At 41.7% G+C, this 24,409-nt stretch overlaps 1 protein-coding gene across 8 annotated transcripts in view; it reads right to left on the bottom strand.

Moving 5' to 3' along the window:
• The window catches only part of SOX5 (SRY-box 5), a 641,599-nt gene that overhangs the window by 452,270 nt on the left and 164,920 nt on the right, over window positions 1-24,409 (bottom strand). For 7 of the 8 annotated variants that reach the window (NM_001397975.1, XM_046939364.1, XM_046939363.1 and 4 more), the window contains one exon: window positions 5,561-5,623. The exons of the other annotated variant lie outside the window; for it this stretch is intronic. The gene's annotated coding sequence lies outside the window, so the exon portion shown is untranslated. The remainder of the gene's footprint in view (window positions 1-5,560; window positions 5,624-24,409) is intronic. 8 annotated transcript variants of the gene reach the window in all.

Below are 24,409 nucleotides of genomic sequence, written 5' to 3'. Positions count from 1 at the left end.
TCCGAAACCAGCTCAGCAGGGCTATGTATTTTATTAAAATTGCCTTCAGACTACTAATGGCGGGGTGTGTGTTAGCATAGGAGAAGTGATGGCTGTTTGACTCCTGTTCCTAATAATAGGAGTCGGTCCAGACACTTAAAGAGCCAGAACTCTGCTGTGCGTTTGACTTTGTTAGCAACACTCTGCTTGCTAATGATACTGGTGGCAGCATTAGAGTGTGATGGGTCAGGCTTGAACTGGAAGGTTTCTAATTGTGCTTACAACAACAGCAACAGCAAACCCAACCATCCTGCAATCCCTTCTACCACCGTTTCACTATATATCAAGCCTTTGGAATGGAAGGCATTTTGTAAACTCTGAACCAGCATTTCTCTCTTCTTCTCTCATACTCAGCCTCAAATAAAAGGGCCCATACCAGCACTCGATATTCCCTGCACCATATCAGAGAACAGCATAACAACAGCAAGCCACTGTGGTGATTTTATGGGCAGAAAACCCACACAAATCACCCAGATGACCTTCTGGTAGATCCTGTTTCCCACAGAGGAAGCCCCAGTCAGGGTGCACTAGGCTCCACAAAGAACTAAGTGCTAAGAACTGACCTTCTCTGTCTGGAAGGACCACAGCAACCAAACACCCACAGCTGTCACTGCAGCCAAAACCTCCAAAGCAGGTCCCTCCTGCTCTGCAGGGACAGGAGCATCGAGCATCACCAGCATCTCCTCTCTACAGCCATGAAACCTCCTGCATTAAAATTTTGCCTATTGCTCACACACACACACACACACACATTAAGCAAGCTAACTTGAATGATGAAATCAATCTGGGTTTATTCGCTTGGTTCAATTAATCTACGTTTAACATCTTTTTCTTTAAAGTGATTAAAACTCTAGATATGAATATCCATGATTTTTCACATTAAAATCAAATGCTACTTGCAAGTTCAGAACTGAACTTGGCAAATAAGGCAGCCTCTTTCCTTCATCAAACAGATAACTTGCTGGAAGCAGAAAGGGAGACCTTCTGCTTACACCCTCGTCCCTGGAGTTTTACAAATGATCACAGTATAGGCTAGAACAGAAAGCAGGATTAATGCACTTCATTGATCCTGTATTTCTGAGAAAATCAGTGGCTCCATAAAGCTGTCATTTTTTGGAATTTTAACTAACTTTTTAATATGATGCTTAAGGAAAACCGTGAAGAATTTTCACTAGTTGATTTTCACAGGTTCTGAGGTGCCCACACACCCATGTCAGCCGCAAAAGGAGACCAACTCACCACTTCTGAAAAGCAGTCTGGATGTACATTGCTCCCAGGTAAGCTGGACTGACAGCAGACAACAACATTATTAAACATACACGGAAAGCAGAAGAGACAGATAAGGCTCCTGACTCCTAGTTTTTCCTAAATAAAAGCATTTCTCTTAAAAACTTATCTTCAGTTGCAACTTAGGAATGCTTTTATAATCATTGCATTTCTTTTCTTAGTCACTGGATTTATTTCTTTCCTTTTTTGAAGTGTTTCTATAAAGCAAGCAAATTTGCTTATAGAAAAGTAAATGGAGAGCAACGCTCTCACCTAAACTAAAGAGGTAGAAGGAGTCCAGCTGTAGACATATAAAATCAGATCACTGATAAGAAGAAATCAAAAGCAGTGGTATAAACCACTGGATTACACTTTCAGATCCCAAGTAGGTTGTTCCAAGGCATCTCCAGTTTTATGACATTTCCTCAAGATCAATGCCACCATCTCATTCCCCATCTCATCTAACCTGATCTAGCAGCACTGCTTTTAGACTGACACCACGTTTGATCAAGCCCAATGTTTCTTAGAGCCACGTGATTTTCATTGCTCATAGTATTTAGACAAGAGATCACCAGCAGCCCTGCCTCGTGTGATCCCCCAAACCCATGAAGATTGCTTTAAAAATCTGATCTTGGTTTCATGGGAAACCTTTTTTTTGGAAGAAAACAATAGCTTCTGCTTTGCAGAACAGGACAAGTGTAAGGAACGTTTCTCGTGCCATTTCTAGTGCCCTCAACTTGTGCAATTTCTTGTTTGGTCCCATCCTCACAGCTGTATCAATGGACGATGTACATGATTTCAACTTGTTAATTCAGAAAAGCCACCCACCAATTCCCAGCCACCTGGGTGGTTGCCTGGTACAATATGAAAGTACAAGAAAAAACATTTTCTTGGATCCCTTCAGTGCTACAAAAGCATCCCCGTTCCTGTTTAGGCAACACAGAGGCTCCTGCAGTTGAGATCCACAATGATTTAACAGTACCCATCCCACACACCAACAAAATATCACAGTACAATTTGGGCTTACTTCTCTCACATAAATATGACATGTTCTAGACCCAGTGGATCACAGAGATATGCTCTCACCAACAAGTCTGAGTCATGAGCTTTAATAAAACCAATGCAAACCAAAAACTCAAGCTCTCCGTGTAAATAAAAGATTCAGATCTCAAAGTTTCGGATGACACAGAAAACAAATGGTGCACAAGAACAAGAGCTTCCTCCCTCTCATACCCACACTTAGAAATGCATGCAAATATTGTGAGTTTGCAGATTACCGATTTAGCAATTGGTTTCATTCTGAGACGTTTTTGGAGGGGAAGTAATACAGTAACAGCAATTCCTCCCAGTTCACTTCCCACCATTGCCACACAGATTTTCAGGTTAACCAAAATCATAGCTACAAAATAAAGTGGGATCAAGATGAGAATTTCCCCGGGCACACCTATATTATTTACCAAACCAGAAACAAACTCTGAGGCAAGCAAGCAACCTCACACTAACTCCTTCTCATTGCCTCATGAAGTTATAACAGCCTACAGTGACTGTTCCAATGGCAGACTGCAGCTGTAATGTGACTTACCACATCTGTATGGAGAGAGTTTCTGCAGCTCTTCCATCCCCTTTTTCTCAATATAGGGGGAAAACTCATAAAAAATATACTTTCTTTGGTAAAAAGGTTGAATAATTTGTTTTTAATGACTTTAAGACAATTTATCCAGAAAAAAAAATATTACCCTCTTTACCCCCTTTCAATTTCTGGCTGCTTTTCATTCTCATCAGTAAGACAGGTTCAGCCACATGGTTCAAATTTTTTTGAGTTTATTTATTCTACAGTCATATTTTATGACAAAGAAAGGATGTTAAATTAAGCTGCAGGAATAAACATGGATATATATATGTACCTTTGTATGTACCTGAACATGATGTATTTGACAGCTGTCTTCTTCACCCTTTCCATGCCACTCGTTATCACTTGAACTGCACTTTCTTTGTTTTAAGACCCATGTCTTCGTATTTCCTCACACTTTACAGTCAAAAATTGATCAGCATTTACAATAACAACTTTTACATACTCAGGAACTATAATAAGAAGTCTGCTTCTCCAGTTACGTGGATAAGCATATCTATGAAAATCAAAAGGAGCACGTGAAAAGGTAATTTATAAATATTTGAGTTGAATATACCCTGATCAAAGGCAGTGGAAACAGAGGCTGAGGCTGAAGAATTATCTGAAGTCTGCCATACTTTAACTACCAGTTCCTTACAGACATCTAAACTGTAATGAAGAAAGCACAGAAACTGATCCTTAATGCTAAACATATGACCCAGCGTACACAGGGAGACAGCCTGATGCAGTACACTGGTTTGCTCTGAAATGATGTAACTTCACAGCAAAAACCAGATGCCATTACACGGTTTTGAAAATGTCAAGAAACCAAGAAACCACTCACAAATTAAAGAAAAAAAACAACCACCACAAAACACAACAAACAAACATCCAAACCCTGAAAATAAATTCTTCTAAAGCAAACAATACAGGCCTAATCACTTCATGTACAGCTTGTTAGAGGCCTATTAATGACATCCACAGCAAAAAAATACTTCGTTCTCAGACCAAAACGTTTGCAACTAAAAATCTAATCTAAATATAATGCTGCAGTTGTCTCACAATCATTAGGGACCAAATTATTTCAGATTAGCAAATGATTTATCGAGATATTAATACGCATGATAGCTGCAGAATGTATATATTAATATGTGATATACAGGATGCATTTATCTGAATATTTTTGACCTCTGACTTTATGCCAAGCTTGCTCTCTGTGCTTGGGAGCTTTCACTCCCAGGAGTGAGGTATTTCTCACATTACATGCTCCTGGGAGCCTCCTCCAAAAAGCAGCATAGTGCTGCAACACAAAGTGCTGTGCACATCAGAGGCAGAGGCACTTGCTGCCCACAGATCTTGTTATCCCTGCATCAGACAAAGCAGGATAGGTGGACCCAGCAGGGAATTTCAAACAGGGCAACAGTCATTTTGGCGTTATTGACACCTTCCAGATGTCTGAATATTAAAATTAAAATGCATTCTCACACGTGTGTTGGGGGGAGGCAAACCATAACTTCTTGCTACTGTGGGATACGCAGAAAAGGCATAAAAGCACGAATACATCACTCACTGCTTATTTAATCTCTATCTTTTAAGACAGTCATAAGGCCAAAACCTCAAACTTCACTCAGGCAGATCTTACATATCAATAGCTTTGCCTCAGTAAGAACCCAGGAAAGAGTGCAGGACAATTTATGTAATTGACTGGAGCAGTAGCTACACCTGTTATTAAGCTCACTTGACACAAGCAATTAAACAACTACCTGCAGTTGTTTGTACTCAGCCAATATTGTACCATTTCATCTGATTTATCTATGAAGCATGACTGCCTCAGGCTGAATGTTTTGGAAATGATACAACTTTTTTCCAAGAACGAGGTTAAAGTATATGATGCTTAAAATTCTTTGAGCTGGCTCTCTGTAAGTGCTCCAGCACTTGAAGCTTTGGAGGAAGGCCGGAGATCTGGCAGCCTGGCTGGGGATTTTGTCAGGGACAAAAGCCTTTTGTCCTCAGATCTGCCTTAAGTGAGTCCTGACAGAACTGAGGTTCACCAAGACCTTGGCTTTCCAAAGTTGTTATCTTGCTTTCAATGCAACGTTTTATATGAAAAAGTTACATCTTGATTATACCATATTTCACCTCCACTCTATTTAAAAACCATGTAGAACAGGAAATGAGACTGAAGTAACCAAATGAGTCTTCCAGTAAGCAAATGCAATAAAGTTACAGATATCACAGAAGGAACTTACTAAAACATTTCGTAAAAGGCTTCAAACCACAACCCCGTATGCCACACTATGCAGTTGTTACCCTCGACCCAGGCAACTCTGCCCAAGTACCTCTCATGCACCATCATCTATTGTAGCCTCTCGTTAAAACTTTTCTCCTTTCTCTCGATTACTCATAGCTCGTCAACCCAACCTCCCAAAACAAGGAAGCGGTTCTGCCCCATTGCAGGTGAGGATCCAGCAAAACAAAGAGCTTGCTCGCAGTAACACAAAGAAGCCTGCCAAGGAGCAGGAAACTGAGCCCAAACTCTTGCAGGTCCTGGCCAGTCTCACCTCTCAGAGCCGAGCCAACCTGCCGCCAGCTCTCAACAACACTTCAGAAACAACCTGCCCAGCAAAGGCAAAACACACCTCTTACCTGCCAAGTCTCCCAGTTTAAATTCTCAGCTCCTCTTCTTTTTATTCTCTTCTACTTGCAACACTGAAGGGGAGAGAAAAGAAAGGAAAAGAACAAAATATCAAAAGAAGAACCACAGTTATCTCATTCAGAATCTTTCTTATATTCAGTATTGAGTTTTATCCACAGTAAAATTCTCGAAGTAAGTGGGCTTTCCCCATTCCATTTTCACAGAAACCACACCATGCAGTTGACAAAGCTCTCCCCAGAATGTGAGATGTCACGTATGAGAGCAAGACCCGCAGTATGTGCAAGAGAGGGAAATCTACCTAAATGGAAAAAAGGCTGAGAGGGGCAATGGTGAAAAGATGGGGATTAGGACCCCAGTACGGTGAGGTGCTTAGTTACAGAACTTCAGGGATGCGTGCAATTCTAAGTTGCTACGGAGGTGAACAAAAACTCACACAGGGACCTTCAGGGTCTACAGAGGGGAAAAAAGGAGAGGCAAGTGGGAAACTGAACCACTGTCCGCTGAACTTGATAGAAAAAGTGACAGCAAATTCAGAGAACTTTGGATTGTACCTAAAGCAGGAGAAGAGAAAATGATACAGCAGGAATGGAGAGAACAAATGAGAGACTAGATTAATAAATCCAAGAAATATTATTAAAGAAACTGAAATATAGCTGGAGAATTTCAAGCAGAGGGTTAGATTCTGCTCTTTTGAGATCATGAACCCTCGCTTGTTCCATCACAATCAATGGAGTAGTTTTAGATTTACATCTGTGTAACTAGGAACAAAATCAAATTAAAGAGTGCAGAGTAACTGGAGAAAAACTAAGCATTATTGAGTGTTCCAACACTGGGAGGCACTCAGATACTATAGTGCTGAAGGCCACATTAGTAGATTGATTAAATGATTGATCCATCAGTAGGAGATTTATCCAATATGGAGAAGAAACAGAGCGCTCTAAGTCAAGACTACTAATCAGCTGTTTTCTACACACTATAAACATACAAAGAAGATGCTGTATGGAATATGCAGTAATAATAATTCCCAATTCTCACACTCAATATGAGTTCTAATCTACTTCTTCAACATTTTAAAGGTATCTTGTAAAAGGATTTTGGAAAAAAAAAAAAAAAAAAAGCTTCCATAACGAAATCCCAGGACTTTCCTGTTCACTCGTATTTCTCTTTCTTTAAATCTGACAAACCGATACCAAATGGTACGAGATTATGCCCAGAGCCATTTATACTAGAAGTCATGCAGTACTTTTCCTGGACCAACAACTGACACTTTCTCAACATGAGTTTTGCAAATGACAGTGTGAAAGTAGCAGCTTCTTTTCAGGTTTCATGCTCTCATAAATGAAGACTACTTTCTTTCAGACACCTACTTTCACTAATGCGTTGTCTTTACTTACATGTAGTGCACATTGCCCTTGTTCTGAAAACATAAACCTTGATAAAATTAAAGCTCTGACCTGAGCTCACCTTTCTTACATTTTCTTTCTTTATTTCTAGAATCACTGCAATTATCACATTGTGTATATTTCTAGAATCACTGCAATTATCACATTGTGAATATGTCATAATCACCATGATTTCAACTGACTTGAATATTATCAGTTTTTATTGGAAATAAAAACCAATTCCATCCAGATTCCTTTTAATTTCCACATTTATGCCACAGAGTCCCAGCACTTCTGATGATTCCTGCAGCAAAGCTAGTCACATTTTGTGACATCTTTGTTACCTACTTATACAGGCATTTTCTCACTTTTTAGTAGATGATCTCCAGGCACAGAGAAGGCAACACTACTCTAGTAACCTAAGGAAATCTGTTTAATCTCAAACTGTAGAGATTTATGTTTATAAAAGTGAAAGAAGAAGTTCTGTTCCTGCTCCCCTAAGTAGGCTTTGATAATCATAACTTCAGTCTCTATATTCAAATTAGGAATCACACCATTTCAAGTCCAGAGGGAATTGGTTAGGGCAGTCATCAAGCCACTCTCAATAGTATTTGAAAAGTCATGGCAGTCAGATGAAGTTCCTGGTGACTGGAAAAAAGGCAATATCACACTCATTTTTAAGAAGGGTAGAAAGGGCAGTCCGGGGAACTACTGACTTGTCTGCCTTGCCTCTGTGCCAGGGAAGATCGTGAAATAGATCCTCCCGGAAGGTATGCTAATGCACATGAAAGAGAGGGAGGTGATTTGAGACAACAAGCACGGCTTCACCAAGGGCAAATCCTGCCTGACCAACCCAGTGGCCTTCAATGATGGCATAATTGCACCAGTGGATAAGGCAAAAGCCATTGATGTCATCTATCTGAATTTCAGTAAGGTCTTTGACATGGTCCCCACAAAATTCTTCTCTCCAAATTGGAAAAATATGGATTTGATGGGTGGAACTGCTCAATAGGTGAGGAACTGGTTGCACAATTGCACCCGGAGAGTAGTGGTCAGTGTCTCAATGTCTGGTTGGAGATCAGCGTCCCTCAGAAGTCAGTAGTGGGACAGATGCTCTTTAGTATCTTCATCGATGATGCCAACAGTGGGATCATGTGCATCCTCAGCACTCCAAGTTTGCAGATGACACCAACTGGTGCTGTGAGGTGATACCTTACCTGGAGCACTGCGCCCAGATATGGACTTCTCAGTACAAGAGAGACATGAACCTGCTGGAGCACATCCACAGGAGGGATGGAACACCTTCACTATGAGAACAGGCTGAGTGAGCTGGTACTGCTCAGCCTGGAGAAAAGAAGGCTCCAGGGAGATCTGATAGTGGCCTTTCAGTTTAGAGGTCATAAGAAAGACTTCTCAGCAGAATCTGCTGTGATAGAACAGGGGAAGATTTAGATTGGATGTATGGAAAAACATTTTTACAATATGGGTAGCATTCTTGGATTCCCAATGCCTGGCTGCAGAGGATATCAGAACGATATGATTCAAAACACCATGCTCGCTTTGAGAGCGGGGATCTGCAAATCTGTGCAGAAGAGAGTGGGAGCTTCTGTAGGTTCTACCTTCATATTTCCTGAAGTGTGTTTGTTCTACTTCACTCAGAGATGAGACTCCTAACCACATTATAATCAGCTTCTTGCAGATTACAAATAAGTCAAAAGGCCACCAGTGGATCTACATATGACCATAGATTAGGCTCAGTTTCTTGGTCATAGCAGCATCTGTACTGGTATCACCCGCTGCATAGAGGAAATTGAGCAGAAAACTTGCCTGCAAGCCACCATTTCCCTTTCTTCCATCTCCCAAAAATAAGCAAATTAAAAACATGAAAGGTTTACAGTAAGACCCATGCAAAACTTTCACCACAGAAATGTAAAAATCCCTCATGCTTCATTACAAATCTGAAAAACAAGAGTCTATCAGTGAACAACTTTCACACAATGATTAAGAGTGTTAAAAGAAAAACAGAAACTGAAGGAAGGTTCTGAGATGAAGAAAGAAGAAGGATTTTAAGAAGAAATGAAGTGTTTTCATATGCTGTGGCCAAAAGCCAAGGAAGATTAATATTTTCAGAAACTAAAAACCATCTTGATGGACAAGAAATGTTGTGAACCAGTTTTTAAAAAGTAATTTACATATTCTTCCTGACATCCCAATACTTGTTTTACAAGTGGTCTATCTTTATCTTCTGGTGCAAACGTCTTGACTGCTGAAAAACTTCATAATTCATGAGCATTTCACAGGGTTCTGGGAGTCTTTCAGAATTAGGCTAGACTTCACTACACATCAGAAAAGAAACAATAGGAAGCAAACCACCTGTATTAACCACGCAAAGAGAGAGCATCAGGCTTCCTGGTTGTATTTCTGTGGTCAGCAACGCTTTACTCTGAAAGCAGTCCCATCACTTCAGCAGTTTTCCTCCCAAACGGTTCTGTGATTCTGATTCTGAATGTTTTGCAGGCCCTAGACAGTGAGCTCTCAAAGGCAGGGGCTACCTTCATGCACCTTTCCCATGAAGTGGCCACTGAAGTGGATCTCCAGCTCCCATCTACAAGTTCAGGAACTACAGAGTAACATATTACCTTTTAGCTTTTATCTTTTTCTTCCACACTGACCACATGCATTCAAGGAAATAAAGTGCAAAGCTGGACCCTTGACTCTACAAAAGGGGTAGAAAAGCACCTTACCAGGTATAAACTGTTCTGCTCACCTCAGCGAGGTGTCAATGCTGATAACTCAATGATAACAATAAGATGATTGAAGTTCAAATTATTTCATAGCTTATGTGCAAGGAGAGTAGTTTGTACAGAGCACAATGACTTTTCATTCTGGCATTATAAGCATGTGGCATTTGCAAGATAGCCTGTTTACCCTCTTTCCCACTGACAAGGAACCAGTCTAGCAGAGCCTAACATAGTAAGATGATCACCTGAACACAAGAGGGATGAGTTTAAGGGGCTTGACGGAGTTCAGAAATAACATCCCACTCAAACAACTCATATGAGTGGAGCTCATTTGTAGGCAACCTCTGAAGAGTATTTACACCCTTTTCTTCCCTTCCCCGCTATAACTGAAATACTTGTACAGAACATTTCTTAAATCAGATATGGCAGAACCACTAATAATCCATTTGCACTCTGGGTGAGCTTGGTTAATGAATTCAAATGAGAGCAGAAGCAAACCACAGACTGCCAGATTTTTAATATCCTCATACTTTATAGTAATGGTGTAATTGTAATTAATGTTTACTTTGTTGTGCATTTTATTGTTGAGTCTTTAAAGTCCTCTGGGATCCCTTTGGGATATACAGCACTAAATAATTGCAAGTTGTTATTATCAAATAACAATCACCGGCCATTTAAATTATAGAATAGCTACCTGATTATACTTAACCAAGTTAAAGCTCTAATAAAGAATGATTATATATAATCTAAATTAAAGATATTTTTTCCCAGTTCAAAGACCCAAAGTTCTTTGCATTGAGTATGCAAGCTCTCTCCAACACCTGGAGCTTGAGCCTGCAATAATGGAATCAGTAGGACTTCTGTTGTTGCTTTCAATGGAAAGGTGATACGACAGTTGGCAAAGAATTGTGTATCTTGAGAAGTCTGCCCTTCTGAAGCAAAAAAAATTAAGATATATATATTTTTTTCCATAAAATTATTTGGAATAGTCCTCATCCTTATCTCTAGACTGGTCTTGAAGTATCTCTAACAATCATTTTGGCTATATTGCAGATAATGGTTGCGCTGTGTGCATATAAGAGGTTATTTCCCCATAGCACAGGAGATACTTTGCATTGGTGCTACAAATGGGGCACACCACGAATCTGAGGAAGATAACACCCTCCTCTGCGGTCAGAAGTCCTCACCTTGTCTTCTTCTATGACACATCTACAAGGACACAGCCTCCAAAATATTTACCTCGATTCTTGCACATAAAATAATTTTCACAACAATAAGAAATATTTTAGGGTGTAGTAGATTCAAAGCCCCAAAATAACACAATCAGAAATAAGATTCAAAGACATTTTATACAAGAAATCTTGTAGGAGGTTATTTACTTGGCTTTGGACTATCAAAAATCCCATTTTCAAGCTTTGAATCTACAGGGAAAGATCTAATTTAGCTGAAAGTCTAACATATAGAAACACAACTCTGGGACTTAAGGGTAAAGAAAATCTTGCTTTTGTTCTCTCCTAATAATGTGAGACTGAAGGGGTGGATAGGAGCTGAAACATGTCTTTTGTAGCTGACCTTTGTCAAGCCATTTCCCTTGCTTCAGGTTTCTCATCTGTGGAGCAGGGGTAATGGCATTAACCTTGTTACTAATGAATAGCATTGTAGATGTGTCGACATTATATTACAGTGATAATAGATCATCTGGTGGATTTTTTACTATCAGTAAAAAAAAATATTTCTAGCATCAACGATCAGTTAGCAAGTGAGGACTAAACCAACTTAAATTCAAGAACACCATCAAGCCTGAGAACCCTCTGGCAAAGACGAACACTAAAGCCCTGGTGGGGGCTGAATCATTTATAGTCAGAAACATCTCTGCACTGACAGCAAAGAAAGGTTCAGATCACAGTCTTCATGATCGGGTGATCTCAGATAAGTGTCTAATGTTAGGAGGAACTCAGAGCCACAACCTCGATTTTGACCAGTACTGAATTGTTCCACAATTTCCTTGAAAAATCCAGAGCTTGATCTGAGCTTCGCTCCTTTTCTGCACAAAAACATTTTGTTTTTCAATTGAGAAGTGACAGAGGCTTAAATAAAAATTCTACTAAAAAACATTAACTTCTGCAAATTTCCCCACCAGAAGTATCAGGGGAAAATATTGTGTTTCAAAGCTGATAAGTAAAAACAAAAATATTCAATTTCAGTTGAAAGTAATTCACTTCCATTTGAATGAAAATAAAAGTAATCAATGAAGAAAGACTGCATATCTGTGAGATTTGGACTTTAATGGGGCTAACTTGCTGAAGATCCCTCTCTCCAGCAATGCAAATAACAACAACAATGATTTGCCACAGACCTCTCACATGCACTTAATGACTTCAGTGGAGCTCAGCCAGCTGCCACCAGCTGAGAATCTGGGACAGAAGCCGCAGCTGAAATCAGGGCTCCCTTGCAGGAACCTCTCTATACATGCAAAGCAGGAGACAGCCCTTGCAATATAGTTTGTAATTTAAAAGGACAGCGTAACAAAAAGGTGAGAGCTGGAAATTATTATTAAAGCAACAGCAAGTGTCTGTTGCAAGGCGACAAAGAAATGTGGCAACCTAAAGCAGAAATTTCTTGAGTCCTGAGCTTCTCGAGACCGTTTCCTGCACTCAAGGTGAAAGTGAAAAAGAAAAGAAAAGAAAATTAATAAACAATAGTGTTTATGTACAGTAGCAACTGTATAATATCGAGGCCTCACATATATTCCCCAACTCTGATTCTGAAGGGTTACCCAGCGATCTCTCTCCTGCTCCCTGGAGCATGCTGCTGGTGCAGCTCCTGATCTGCAGATGGTGGATGCCAGTACTTGTGTGGCTGCAGAGCTTCACCCGAAGCACAACTCCTCCATCAGCACGGTGACTCCCTGAGCTGCCTTTTGTTTGACATGCATCTCTTTGGAACACGTCAGGGGAAGAGCACTGAGTACTGTCCATCAGCCAACCCACCATACACCCTGACACAGCAGTTAGTAGGAAGGAGTTAGAAGGCCAAGGCGGGAGTGATATCTTGAAGTGGGAAAAGGATCTGGGAGGTGTAGGGAGGAAAGGACAGAAAGGTGGGGGTGGCACAAGATCCATATTGTTGTTGCACTGGAAGGACACAGCATGTCATAACGAATTACCGTTAATTTGCACCAGCAGTACAGTTAGATTGAGACCAGCAAGCACCGATGACAAACAGCACTTGCAAGATCACATAATGAGGGGGCAAGGCTGCTTCACTGGAGCCGCTTCACTCAATTAGTGGACAAGGCTTTTAATGCTGCTATGCACAACCAAAGCAATTTTGATTACTTAGAGCTAAGTCTCCATTTAGAATGAGTCAGAAGCTGAAACAGGTTTTTTTTTTTTTTCTTTTAATATAATTTATCTACAGAGTATTCGAATGGTAATAAGCTATCTGAAAGCTAGACACATTAGCCTCTGTTTGTGCCTAAGCAATGTTGAAATATACTTTTAAAAATAAGTTCAAATAGTATCTATTCTACCCAGCCGAAGGATAGCAAGCAATCAATACTATGCCAAAAGCGGGGACCGAATTTTGCTCTCATCTACTGATTTAACTCTGAAATTTCAGAAGGTGTTTTTGGTAGAACTGCAAGGGTTCCATAACAGTACACTTTCACATAGCGCTGACACTCGGAGCAGCATGCCTGTCATTTTATTCTAGGTTTACACCTAAGGATTTGATGGATTCTGTCAGTCAAAGATCAAGACTGCATTATCCCCTGAGTAGCATAGAAAGTTTTATTTCTTCTCATTTTCAGTGCAGCATTTGGACAGAAGTTTAGGAAGTGTGATTTGATCCTGAGAACTCGGCAAAATCTGTTAAAGTTCATTAAATAATCTTGAACTATTTCTACTAGCTTAAGCTAAAGCTGCAGCCTCACTGTCAAAAATAGAGCTGCACAAACAAGTATGGCTTAAGGATACCTTTGGTGGGCAAGAAAAAGCACTGCCAGCAGTCTGACAGTAAACCTGGTCTCCAAGGTCCTGCTGTCAAACTCTCCATCCCATTGCATTTTAGGAACTGATGTATTCAACAAGATATGGAGGAGCTCAATTTAAATTAAACGCGATTTGGAGCAAGGGTTTGTGCACACACCACACCCTAAGCATCTGCCCTCACCAGAGGTATATCAAGATCTTCATAGAATCACTGAAACATAGAGCGGCTTGGGTTGGAAGGGACCCCAAAGATCATCAAGTTCCAACCTCCCTGCTACAGGCAGGGCCACCAACCTCCAGATCTGGTACTAGACCAGGCTGCCCAGGGCCCCATCCAACATGGCCTTGAACACCTCCAGGGATGGAGCATCCACAGCCTCTCTGAGCAGCCTGTGCCAGCACCTCACCACTCTCTGTAAAGAACTTCCTCCTCACATCCTCCTATCAGCCCTTCTAGCTGAAGCTCTCCACTAGCACCTACACATCCCCTGGGACAGAGAGTGGACCCAACTTACTAGTTTTCACAGTGATCAGCTTGCCCACAAACCTACAGAATTATACTTTTCAACCTTAAGGAAAGTGAGTGCATGAGTCTATGTACGTATAGGTTAAGAATGGAATACGAGAGCAGGAAAAATTATGTTCAAGACCTTTTTTCAGTTTGGGAAGAAAGAGGATAAGAACACTGACCTCCTACATCCCTGCTAGCAGTCCTTGTCCCTAGTCTGTTCAGACACCCAGTCTTCTTGGAGATAGCAAGAAATCAAACTGTTTTGTTTTGTGTGCACTGGAATGAATAATTTTGATGTTCAGAAGTTTATTTTCATCTTTATTTTGGCTGAAATTACTCATCAGATTTGACCCAAATTTCTGAAGAACTTCATCTGCTTAAATGTATTCCTGTGAGTGAAAAAGAAAAAAAAAAGAAAAAAAAAAAAACAAGGAGAGAAAGAGTGACTACCCAAATATACCCCTCTTCAGTACTTCATCAGGATTTCTTGCAAGTGGGTCAGGGAGAGTTAGGAGGTGGGGTGGAGGCACCTGAAAGAGAATCCTTGCCAAAGAATCAGAAAGAAATTATCATCCACACTTCTCCCTGCAGCTGACTGGCACAAAGCTGGATTTTTCCACTGGTCTCTGAAGCGCCAGCTACCGCCCAGTCCTTGTGGCAGGGTACCCAAACCGACACACCAAACATCTAACGCACTGAGGACACAGGGTGGATATAGGCATTGCCTAAAGCGCAGAACGGGAACATTTTAAACTGCTTCATTTCTCAGCTTCAGTACAGCTATGTATGTATAATTTATTTAAGATTTGACTCGGCGGGGTGGCTGCATGCAATCAGCATATTGTTTTTGTGAAGGTTCCCCCCTATTGCCCCTTAGACAGATTTTAACTGTCAGTATATTGGCCTTTTGAATTTTTGTTTTCATAATACCATAAGCTATTTGAACATACATTATTATATACTAATCACTGCTTGTCCAATTTTTCTGAGTCTTACAGGCGACAGCAGAGAACAAGAAATGCAATTTAGTTAGAACTTCAAAGTAACGTTTCGTTATCATCCAAACTGGGGCTCTTTTATGCTTCTCTCACTATTTGGTTTTAAAAGTGAAAGGAAACCAGTTGCTTAAATTTGTTCTTTCAGATTTCTGCTCACATCTTCCCTCTCCTAAAAGGAGGGGTTTCACAATAATAGATTGGCTGATCTTGAGATCAGTTACTGATTGATATATATTTACTGTCTTCAGATAGTCGCAGTATTGCTGACATTGATATGAATTAAAGATTGCCTAAATCCTGCCTCTGAGTATTTCCAAACTTCAAGATAGATATGAAATTCAAATACAGATCTCTATCTCACATCTCTATAGTGGGTTGAACAAAAATATCTGGTTCAATCACACCTGAGCTCTATAAAAACTGGATCTTTCAGGATTTGATACTGTCCTGTGGGCCTGTCTACATAATGAACCAGCCTTGAAAAACGAATGCAGATCAGCTCCACTCCCCAGTCATCCTTATTCCATTTCAGGAGAGCCTTTGTATGGTTTAGCTTTGTTTTGAAGTGGATTAAGCCAGACTCCATATGGCGCTTCTAGTGGAGAAGAAAAGTGCCCACAACAGAAACTAGTGCAGAATGCTATTGTGCTTTCAACGCATATGCAAGCTTGTTCAATAATGTAATACAGGGTAAACCCGTATAATATGCTTCATCACAACAAGATGCTGCGTGTTTGATGAAAAAAATTACAGAGAAAAGTTCAACGGTTTGCAGAAGATCAGATTACTGTGCACGTTCAGTAAAAACTAATTCCAAGTTTCTAAATTTAAATCCCACACTTAAGAAACCCCATGCTACAGGTGCAGTGAACATAGAATATTCTTGAAGACAAGCAATATTCGCATGATGGACTTCCAGTAATGGATCTCCAAATCTTACTAGTGGTTCTGGTTCCTCCTTCTCCCTCATTCTCTGTACCCTTCCTTCTTCCCTTTAGGCCAAATAAACCAGCATAAACACAAGGCAACATTTTTTAGAATCCATTTAGTCCCATGAAAACGATAATAAACTCCCCCAAACAAAATTATGAAATTCAAATCCATAATGTCTTTGACATTTAACTATGGAAGTTCATTGTCAAAAAAACCCCAAAGTATTTTAAATTTTCACACAACGGGAAATGTTCAGCAGCGTAGAGCAATTGGTTGTAGAGCAGAGGACTAGAAGCTGAAAAGGTTAAGGTTTTTCGATATGAAAATGGTAACTCAAGCACACACTCTGGGGGACAGTTATACATATGTTTTTGAACTAAAACTCTAACCTGGCATGATTAATTTTGGCCTTAGTTTTGTCAAAATATTGGAGACCATATGGCACAAAGCAAATAATTTTACATTTTTGTTTTAAACCCCTGTGTGTTTTTCTTGTCTATTCCCTTCTCTTCCACCACACACACTGGCAGCCGCTACCACTACGCCAAATGCCAAATCAACCCTGCAAGCTGGCTGGCACAAGCACCCTACAATACTGGCACGGGCTTCCTTTTCAGGGGGATTCTCTCTGAAACCCTGTGGCACGTCCAAGCATCCCTATTTAGCAGCTGAGGACCCTGTCTACCCCAGTCATGTCAGCAACAGGGTGCCTTGACTACCAATGCGCCCGCCCATTTCACTATGTTTAAATCAAACAAAACAACAGCACTTTGTATTGGTACATTGATTCTTCACCTCTCATCCCAAAAAATCCATCAGGGCTTTATAATGTCTTTAAATCAATCAGCAATGGGGAAGTATTGCTGCTGTGGAAAGAGGGGATGAGAATCACTGCAAAATGAGCAAGAACACAAAAGAGACATAGTCCGTATGAGTGGAGCCAACACATTCACCAAAACTGGCTTCAGGGAATTGAGTTGTCTGGAGTAGAGCAAAAGCATGCCTCGTTCATCCCTTGTCCATAAAAGCTTCAGTGAGTTGGAGAGAAAACAGGAACATGGAAGGCTGTGCTGGCTGTCAGGATTCAACCTGGAGAGCTGGAGGCTCAAATACTAAAACATGGCCTTTGCTGCCCTTCCTGAAATATTTTTTTTTCCTCTGTGTGTCGCTCTAACTCATGGCACAACTCCTTTTTTTTTTTTTTAATGCATTTTAAGATTTTAGTTAGACATTCATTCAGAGAATAAAGGCAGCAGGCTCCTTGAATGAGCAGACATGTATTACTATTTTTAGACAGAGACCCAGAATGAGGGCTGGAAAAGTTAAGCATGATGAACAGATCTAGAGGTGCACATACCTTCTAGTTAGTGTTCTGTACGTGCACATTAAGATCATGGTAAGTGGTGAATCCCGCCTCCCTGGGTGATACACATCCTCTGCAGTTGCAGGAACTGTGCCCAGGATCTTCAAAATGGCTCTGATGGTATGATCAAAATAACACCCCTCTTTCACTGGTAGGAGAAAACGGTGAATCCCTTGTCTGCGACAGCCTCTGCTTCAAGGGCTTTCAAGAGCATTTCTCAGATTGTGAGCTGCTCTGCACTGCAGTTGAAGGGCTAGCAGAGCCTTCTGACGAATGTTGCACATCGCAGTTGTTCAAGAGGTCCTCACGTGAGCCCAACATCAAGTGGAGAAAGAGCTTGTGCACAGCTCTTCCTCTGAGAAACCAGTGAACCAGTGGTATCCCATGATGTCGAGGAGAGAGCCTGCAAGGTCTGGTGCCACCTGGGGGCTCCTGAAGTGCTGGAGGTTCATTACTCCCTGCCACAGCATAAGGGTCAGTCAAGACTGTTCAGTGGCAACAAGCCTTCAAAGTTTCCCCTCCAATGGCCTCGTAGAGAGGTAGAAAATTTCAAAGTCTCGTATCTGCACAAAACATCCACCAGACACTGGGCTGTATGCCTCTTCCCACACTACGAAGTTTGTTGGAGCAGCAACTCTACCTAACAAATGTAACTTTAACAACACTAAAACAACCTAATAGCTTTGCATGCCAGGGGGCTAATGTGGTGGGCCATTTAACGCTGCACTAAATAGCCCTGGTTTGATTCCCATTGCCAAGTGCTGAACTGAGAATTGCAACTGCAGGAGCAGTTCCTAATTCATTAGTTAAAGGGGGTCATTGCTCATAGGGTGGGGAAGAGGGAGGGGAAGCGAAAAGAGGGGGGAAAAACCATAGCAGACAACTCCAAACATTCAAAGTCGACAGAAGGTTGCACTCCTGAGAGATGTTGTATTTAGTCGAAAGCCTGACAAAGCTCTGCAGCTGGGAGGCCTGCGGAGGTTTTACTCAACACTAAAAAAGTTACCATAAGACATTTGTAACCTGTATAATAGGCTTGGTGGGAACGAGGAAGCAGGGAATGAAAGGAAGGTGAAAACATCTCGCTAATAACAGTGTGGTTCGTTTCAACTGGCCCTCAAAACTGCATGGCACGCAGGCTGCCAGCACAGCGAAGCGGCAGCAAAACAAATAAACTGCCTTCCCAGCCACCCTTCCTAAAAACCAAAACCCCGAAAGAGACCCAATAGCATAGGAGATCACTTGAAGACTTAAAGTGATACAAGGAAACAAACAAGCCCAAATTTACAGGGCACCTCTGCAAAGGGAGAGCTTTATTCTGAATGTTAGAACCCTAAAACAACCATTTTCTCTAATTTCTGCCATCACTCAGATTGGCCTTGAATTACCTCCTGATAGGCCTCCCATGTGCTTGCAGATGAGAGAGTGTAATGGGGATCTGTTAATTAACTAGAAGCAAAGTTGCACGGTGGGGATCAAACACTGGATGCGTCCTAAAACTCCCACAGAGAAGATGAAATGCAGCGCAAACTTTAAAGACTTCCCGTCATTAGCCAAGACCTTGGCTGCTCCTGGCCCAGACCCCTCCTGTTTCAGAGAACAATGAGGACAATGATGGCAGAAATGAAATAGTGCGGCAAGGAACAAAGGAATTAGCTATTTACCCACAGAGAAAGAAAGGAAAAGAGGGGCAGGGGGAGGGGGAAGGGAACTTGCTTTTTTCTATGGTTTCTGTCTACTTTTAATTAATTTACGGCTGCCGGGGACTTGCACATGGAGCATGCCCAGGAGCATGGTGTTAATACATATAAGATCTCATTTGCTTCCCAGCAGCAAGGAGGAGTGTGGCAACAGGGCAGGAGAAGAGGACATGTTTCCTCTTCAAAGCTGCTCATGGGCAGAGAGGAGCCAAAGGTTATGCTGATCTCTGACTTGCATGAACTGACTTCCACTCAGGCTGTTATTCTTTGAAAGCTCCAGGTGGAATACAATGCTGTGGGTAGCATTGGGTATGAAATCAAAAAGGGATGATGCTAGGGCAGAAAGAAATTGATGAGGTGACAGCAAGCACTAAACCAGCAGCTCATCTGAAAGGGGAAGCCTGGGTTTGAAGGCCGGATCCCATGTCCATGTGTCAGGGACAGTACGACCACAGCTTGCTGCATTTCTGGAGCACTCAGCCTGTAAGGCTGGACTCCTGCTAGGGCAACTGGGCCAGGCAGAGAGCCACAACCACACTAGCTGCAAGCCAGTCAGTGAGAAGCTAGGTCTTGCCATAGGTAAATACTGTCCTAACCAGAGTGAGCTGAAAATCCAGCTGTTGCTGAGTTGTGCCCACCCCTCTGATACAAGGGTATGGCTTCAGACTGGCACGTTATTGAAAAGGCAACCGGATGCAGGACAGGATACCCTGGAGTACCTAAGCTGTCTTGTATGCATATGTTCACCTTACCTTCTTCTAGTTCCACAGAGCATATATCCAGGATGCAAAGCAGCACTGCATTTCCATCATAAGACTCGAGAAGACACAGAAGAGCCCTACTGAGCTCTACCCAAGAGCCCAGATATCCCAGCAGTGGGTGAAGTACAAGAAGCTGAAGGGAACAGAGTAAGTCTCCTTGTGGGAGCTTAACACAAAGCCAGAGGCACTGTGTGGACATTTGCTTGGGCTTTTGTTTCTCTTGGAAAAGGAACAGAAGAAATGGAGGCTCCATTGAAAAATACAACTGTGTAGCTGATCAAATTTATCCTCAGCCTAGACAGCGGCCTTAGGCGGCAACAGTTTCAGCCCACATTTTGCACATTACTGCTCCTGATAGGGAATGGGAACAGGAACAGAGGCTAAAGGAGTCCTAAGGCTGGGTATGGGCCCCAGGTAAGGATGAAGCGTTTACAGTATTTTCTGGTTGCTCAGAAGAATGATGAGGGAAGCTTTTCAAAGGTAAGATCAAACGATACTATTGTATGCATGTGCTTTAAAACTAATATGCATAAACATTTGGTTTCTAGGCCACCTGTTCAGAAGGATCAGCATGTGTTTCACAGTTCAGCAAAAGAGACAAAGCCTTCCACGCTTAAAATTAACAAGAGCAAAACAATGGCTAAAGAGCCCATTGCACACCAGGCACGTTTGGCTACGTGGGAGAGAAGCACAGAAAACTCCTCTGACATTCTGTGCAGGGCACTGAGCCCTGAGTGGCTGCTACTCACTGTACAACAAGGACAAGAGACGGGGAGGGAAAGCCCTTTGGTATCATGGTTTGTGCCTCAGCAGCGTCCCATGTCAGCTAGGTTCAGGGAATGAAAATGGGCATAAACTGTAAGGAGGGTCTGGAGACTCTCCATCTTTTTTGGATGCATTATTAAGCCAGCTACGCTTTCAAATGGGAAAGCGATGTCTTCTCTTCCAGACACATCTCACTGCAGTGCTAGACAACTGAATTTTCATGCCATGGAGATCTCAGTCCCATCGCTAAACGCAACTAAAACACCTAGGAGTGTATTTTTTTGCTCTTTCACTTTTCTCTCTTTCAGCAACTCATTTCTTGCCCCAAGAAGTGCTGTTCACTATTTGGAGATATCCACTGCCACAATTTGCTTGTGTGATTACACCATTTCCCACCACGAGATGCAGACACTCACCAACACCCCAGGGGCAGCCAATGTCATTTGTGGCTCAGGCCACTACTGCAGCATTCTGGTTGCCTTTCTGAATCTGGTGATGCTCAGGAAGACCACAAAGACTGACCAATAGCAGGAAGTAAATGAGTTCCGCAGCAATGAGGTCAGAGTGAAAGCACATTGGAAGTACAGCCAGCAGTAAACCTGTTTACTGTCATCATCTTTTACAGGAAAACAAACATCATTGATTTTGAGAGCAAGCACCATCATCCAACGCAATGCGACTTAGAACCAAATCTTGCTCGTCTTGCTTATCCAGACAGAACCATTTGGACCTTCTGAAATGGAAGGAAAACCTTTACATTTTATAAAAAGAGCAAATAAAGGGAAATCCATTCATAAGATTTGCTCAAATCTCAGGCAGAACACTGATTGTGATATGGTGCTCAAAATAAAAGTTGCTTTAACAGGGTGCAAATATGCATGCTGCTCCAAAAGTAATGCCTCCTATTTATTTCCATGGAAACTCTTAACAAAGAGCGCAATAACAGTAGAGAGAATTCACAGCTACAAAACACTGTTTAGCAACGTACTCACCACCATTAGCTATGCGTTTTCACCAGCAACGAACAAGAGCCTGCATGCTGTACACATAAAAATCTGCACCAGTGGAGGTGACTTGCTGTTTCACAGCTGCTATGATGGTGTCATTCCTAGGAAAACGTTGTTCCGTTTCATCTTTCTCTGGTCCAAACAGATGGAAGTCAGAAGGCACCAATCTGAACTATACAGTGGGTGTGGTAGGACAGTCTAGCTGAGATTGGCAATGTGCTCCAGTTTTCCAACTGGTGTGGGGCCTGGTATTATCATGCAGCAAGAGAAAGGTTGTCTTCTTCTATGGCCTGACTCTGGAAGTTCAAACCTTCAGCTTAGACAGCGTTACAACGTAGTGGCCAGAGCTGACGGTTTGTCCAGCTTTCAGAAAACCCAGAAGGATCATTCCTTTCCTATCCTAAAAGGCAGCGCACATCACTTTACCTGCTGAGAACTGAGTCTTGAACTTTTTCTTAAAAGGAAAATTCACGTCTCCACTCCTGGACTGCTGTTTTGACTCCAGCTTATAGCAGTGACACCATGCCCCATCATCAGTAATGATGCGATTCAGAAAACTGTCACCATCAGCCTTGTATTGGTTCAATAGGTCCTGACAAACTTGCATATGGTGTTCTTTTTTCCTGTGTGAGCATTCATGGGAAATCGGCACAAACTCTATGATATTCCCATGCTACCACCATCTTTCTCAATACAATGAAGCCAATGTTTAGCTCTGTACACAGTTCCCTGGTTGCAATCTGCCACTTCACACAGATGCGCTGATTGAGACACTCTTCATTTTGTGACAGCTGTGCACTGTCGTCTCTAACATGGCTTGTCTTCCATGACGTTGTTTCCACTGCTGAAGCACGTCACATGCCACTTCAGTGTGCCCACAGCCACTGTTTGGTCTCCATAAACACTCAGAAAGAGTCAGTGAATGTCAATGGGTGCCTTTTTTCTCTACGTGGAGAAGGACTTCAGTGACACACTTCTGCTCAGTGTGCACTTCCATGTCAGACACCGATCTGTCAGACTGTCCTTCTGCTGCCATTTGTTGCATGGCAACAAAATCTAGTGGAATATTGGTGGGAAGGTTCAACCTCTACTGCCGTACCACCAACATCTGCAAATGACATTATTGGCCAACATCATAAAATAGGAGGCATTACTTACAGAGCAGCACTTTTGCATCAGATTGATTCTTACAAAAAAAAATACCCAAAGTGCAAGGTAGCAGTGTCCAGCTTCAAATTCTTTACTTTTATACACCTCTGACAGTGAAATGACTGTGTTAGAATAAGTGATCTTTTTTTTTAAAGTCTTTTATTAATTAATTTGGCTTATAGCACAGACAGGAAATCATCCCACCACAAAATCTGCCAAGAGGTTCAGTTACTATGAGCCTCTATGATGCAAGCTAATTGCCTACTATGATTTTCACCAAAACCAGCTGATATTCTGAGGTTCACAAAAAGGATACTGAACATGCTCAGAAATTTGCTGGTCCTGACGATTTTTAATTACACATTTGACATTAGTGTTCCCCAGCGCTATTTATTAGGCATACGTCTTCCAGAGACTTCAACATGTGTGCAGCTCTACACACATCAGTAGTCACACTGAAGCTGAAATAACTATTTATACGTAAATAAACTTGCTAAGCCTTGGCTAACTCAGAGCCAAATATTGCCTAAAACTAAATAAATTTTTTAAAGGACTACATTTAGCTGAAATGTTATGGGATAAGTGTTGGGTCATTCTTGTTCCCTAAAAGAAATTGCTGAAATAGATGGCGAAAGACTTTAGTACTGCAAAATCCCAATTGTTTTGTATTTCATTTGCTTCCTTGAACTTAATTCAAGCCGAGAATCAGTCCAAAAAAGTACAGTGAATTGACTTCTGCTATTCGAGGCTGACTCTCTGCTGCCACCATGATTTCTTGAGACAACAGCAACTTGATTCAGTGCATTTTGAAACAGCACTTTGCCTGTTTATTGTGAGAACAGGAGGGGGACAAAAGCTTGATACTAGGTCAAAGGCTGAAGGTAAGGTGTGTCCACACAGCACACAGTCAAAAGAGCAGCCAAGCACGTTCAAGCAGGAAGAGCAGCTCCAGTTGACAGGTTGTGGTAGTGTGGTTTTCTTTTAGCTGTTGTTTTGGGGGGGGGGGGTTATGGTGGTTAGTGTTGTGTTCTTTTCACCCAAGTTTGACAAGTGTAAATAGATTAATTACTTCATTTAATTCCAAGAGTTTGCCTCTTACAAACACTTGTTGATAAGGAGTTCAAAGTGGCTACGTGAGTGTATTGTATCTAGTAATAAGAATACAAAGAAGAGCACAATAACATGGCCAGTTTTCCGAGGGAGTAGCCTGGCACTCCTATTCTTACAGGCAGGCCATGCAGCATGATCACTTCCTTGAAGAAGCTGAGGAGCCAGCTTTATTCCTCAGAACACAGGGCTGCTCAGCCAGGCTTTGCATTGGCCTGAGCAGTGACAGAGGCATGCAAAGGAGTAATTGGAAGCTACTGAACTTCATAGGTTTAGCAGTATACAGATCTCCTTCAATCTGTAACATACCAAATCACTCAAATATTATACCAATGCTCTTCTCAAATTCAGAATTCGAGCCACAGCAATTCTACCAAACCTAGGGGGCATATTCTGCTGGCTGGTTCAGAAGGAATTCAGACAGACAGTC

This window comes from Gallus gallus, chromosome 1, assembly GCF_016699485.2.
Source record: "Gallus gallus isolate bGalGal1 chromosome 1, bGalGal1.mat.broiler.GRCg7b, whole genome shotgun sequence".
NCBI classification, from domain to species: domain Eukaryota; kingdom Metazoa; phylum Chordata; class Aves; order Galliformes; family Phasianidae; genus Gallus; species Gallus gallus.
Note: the sequence above shows the minus strand (reverse complement) of the source record. Positions and strands in the feature narration are given on the sequence as shown.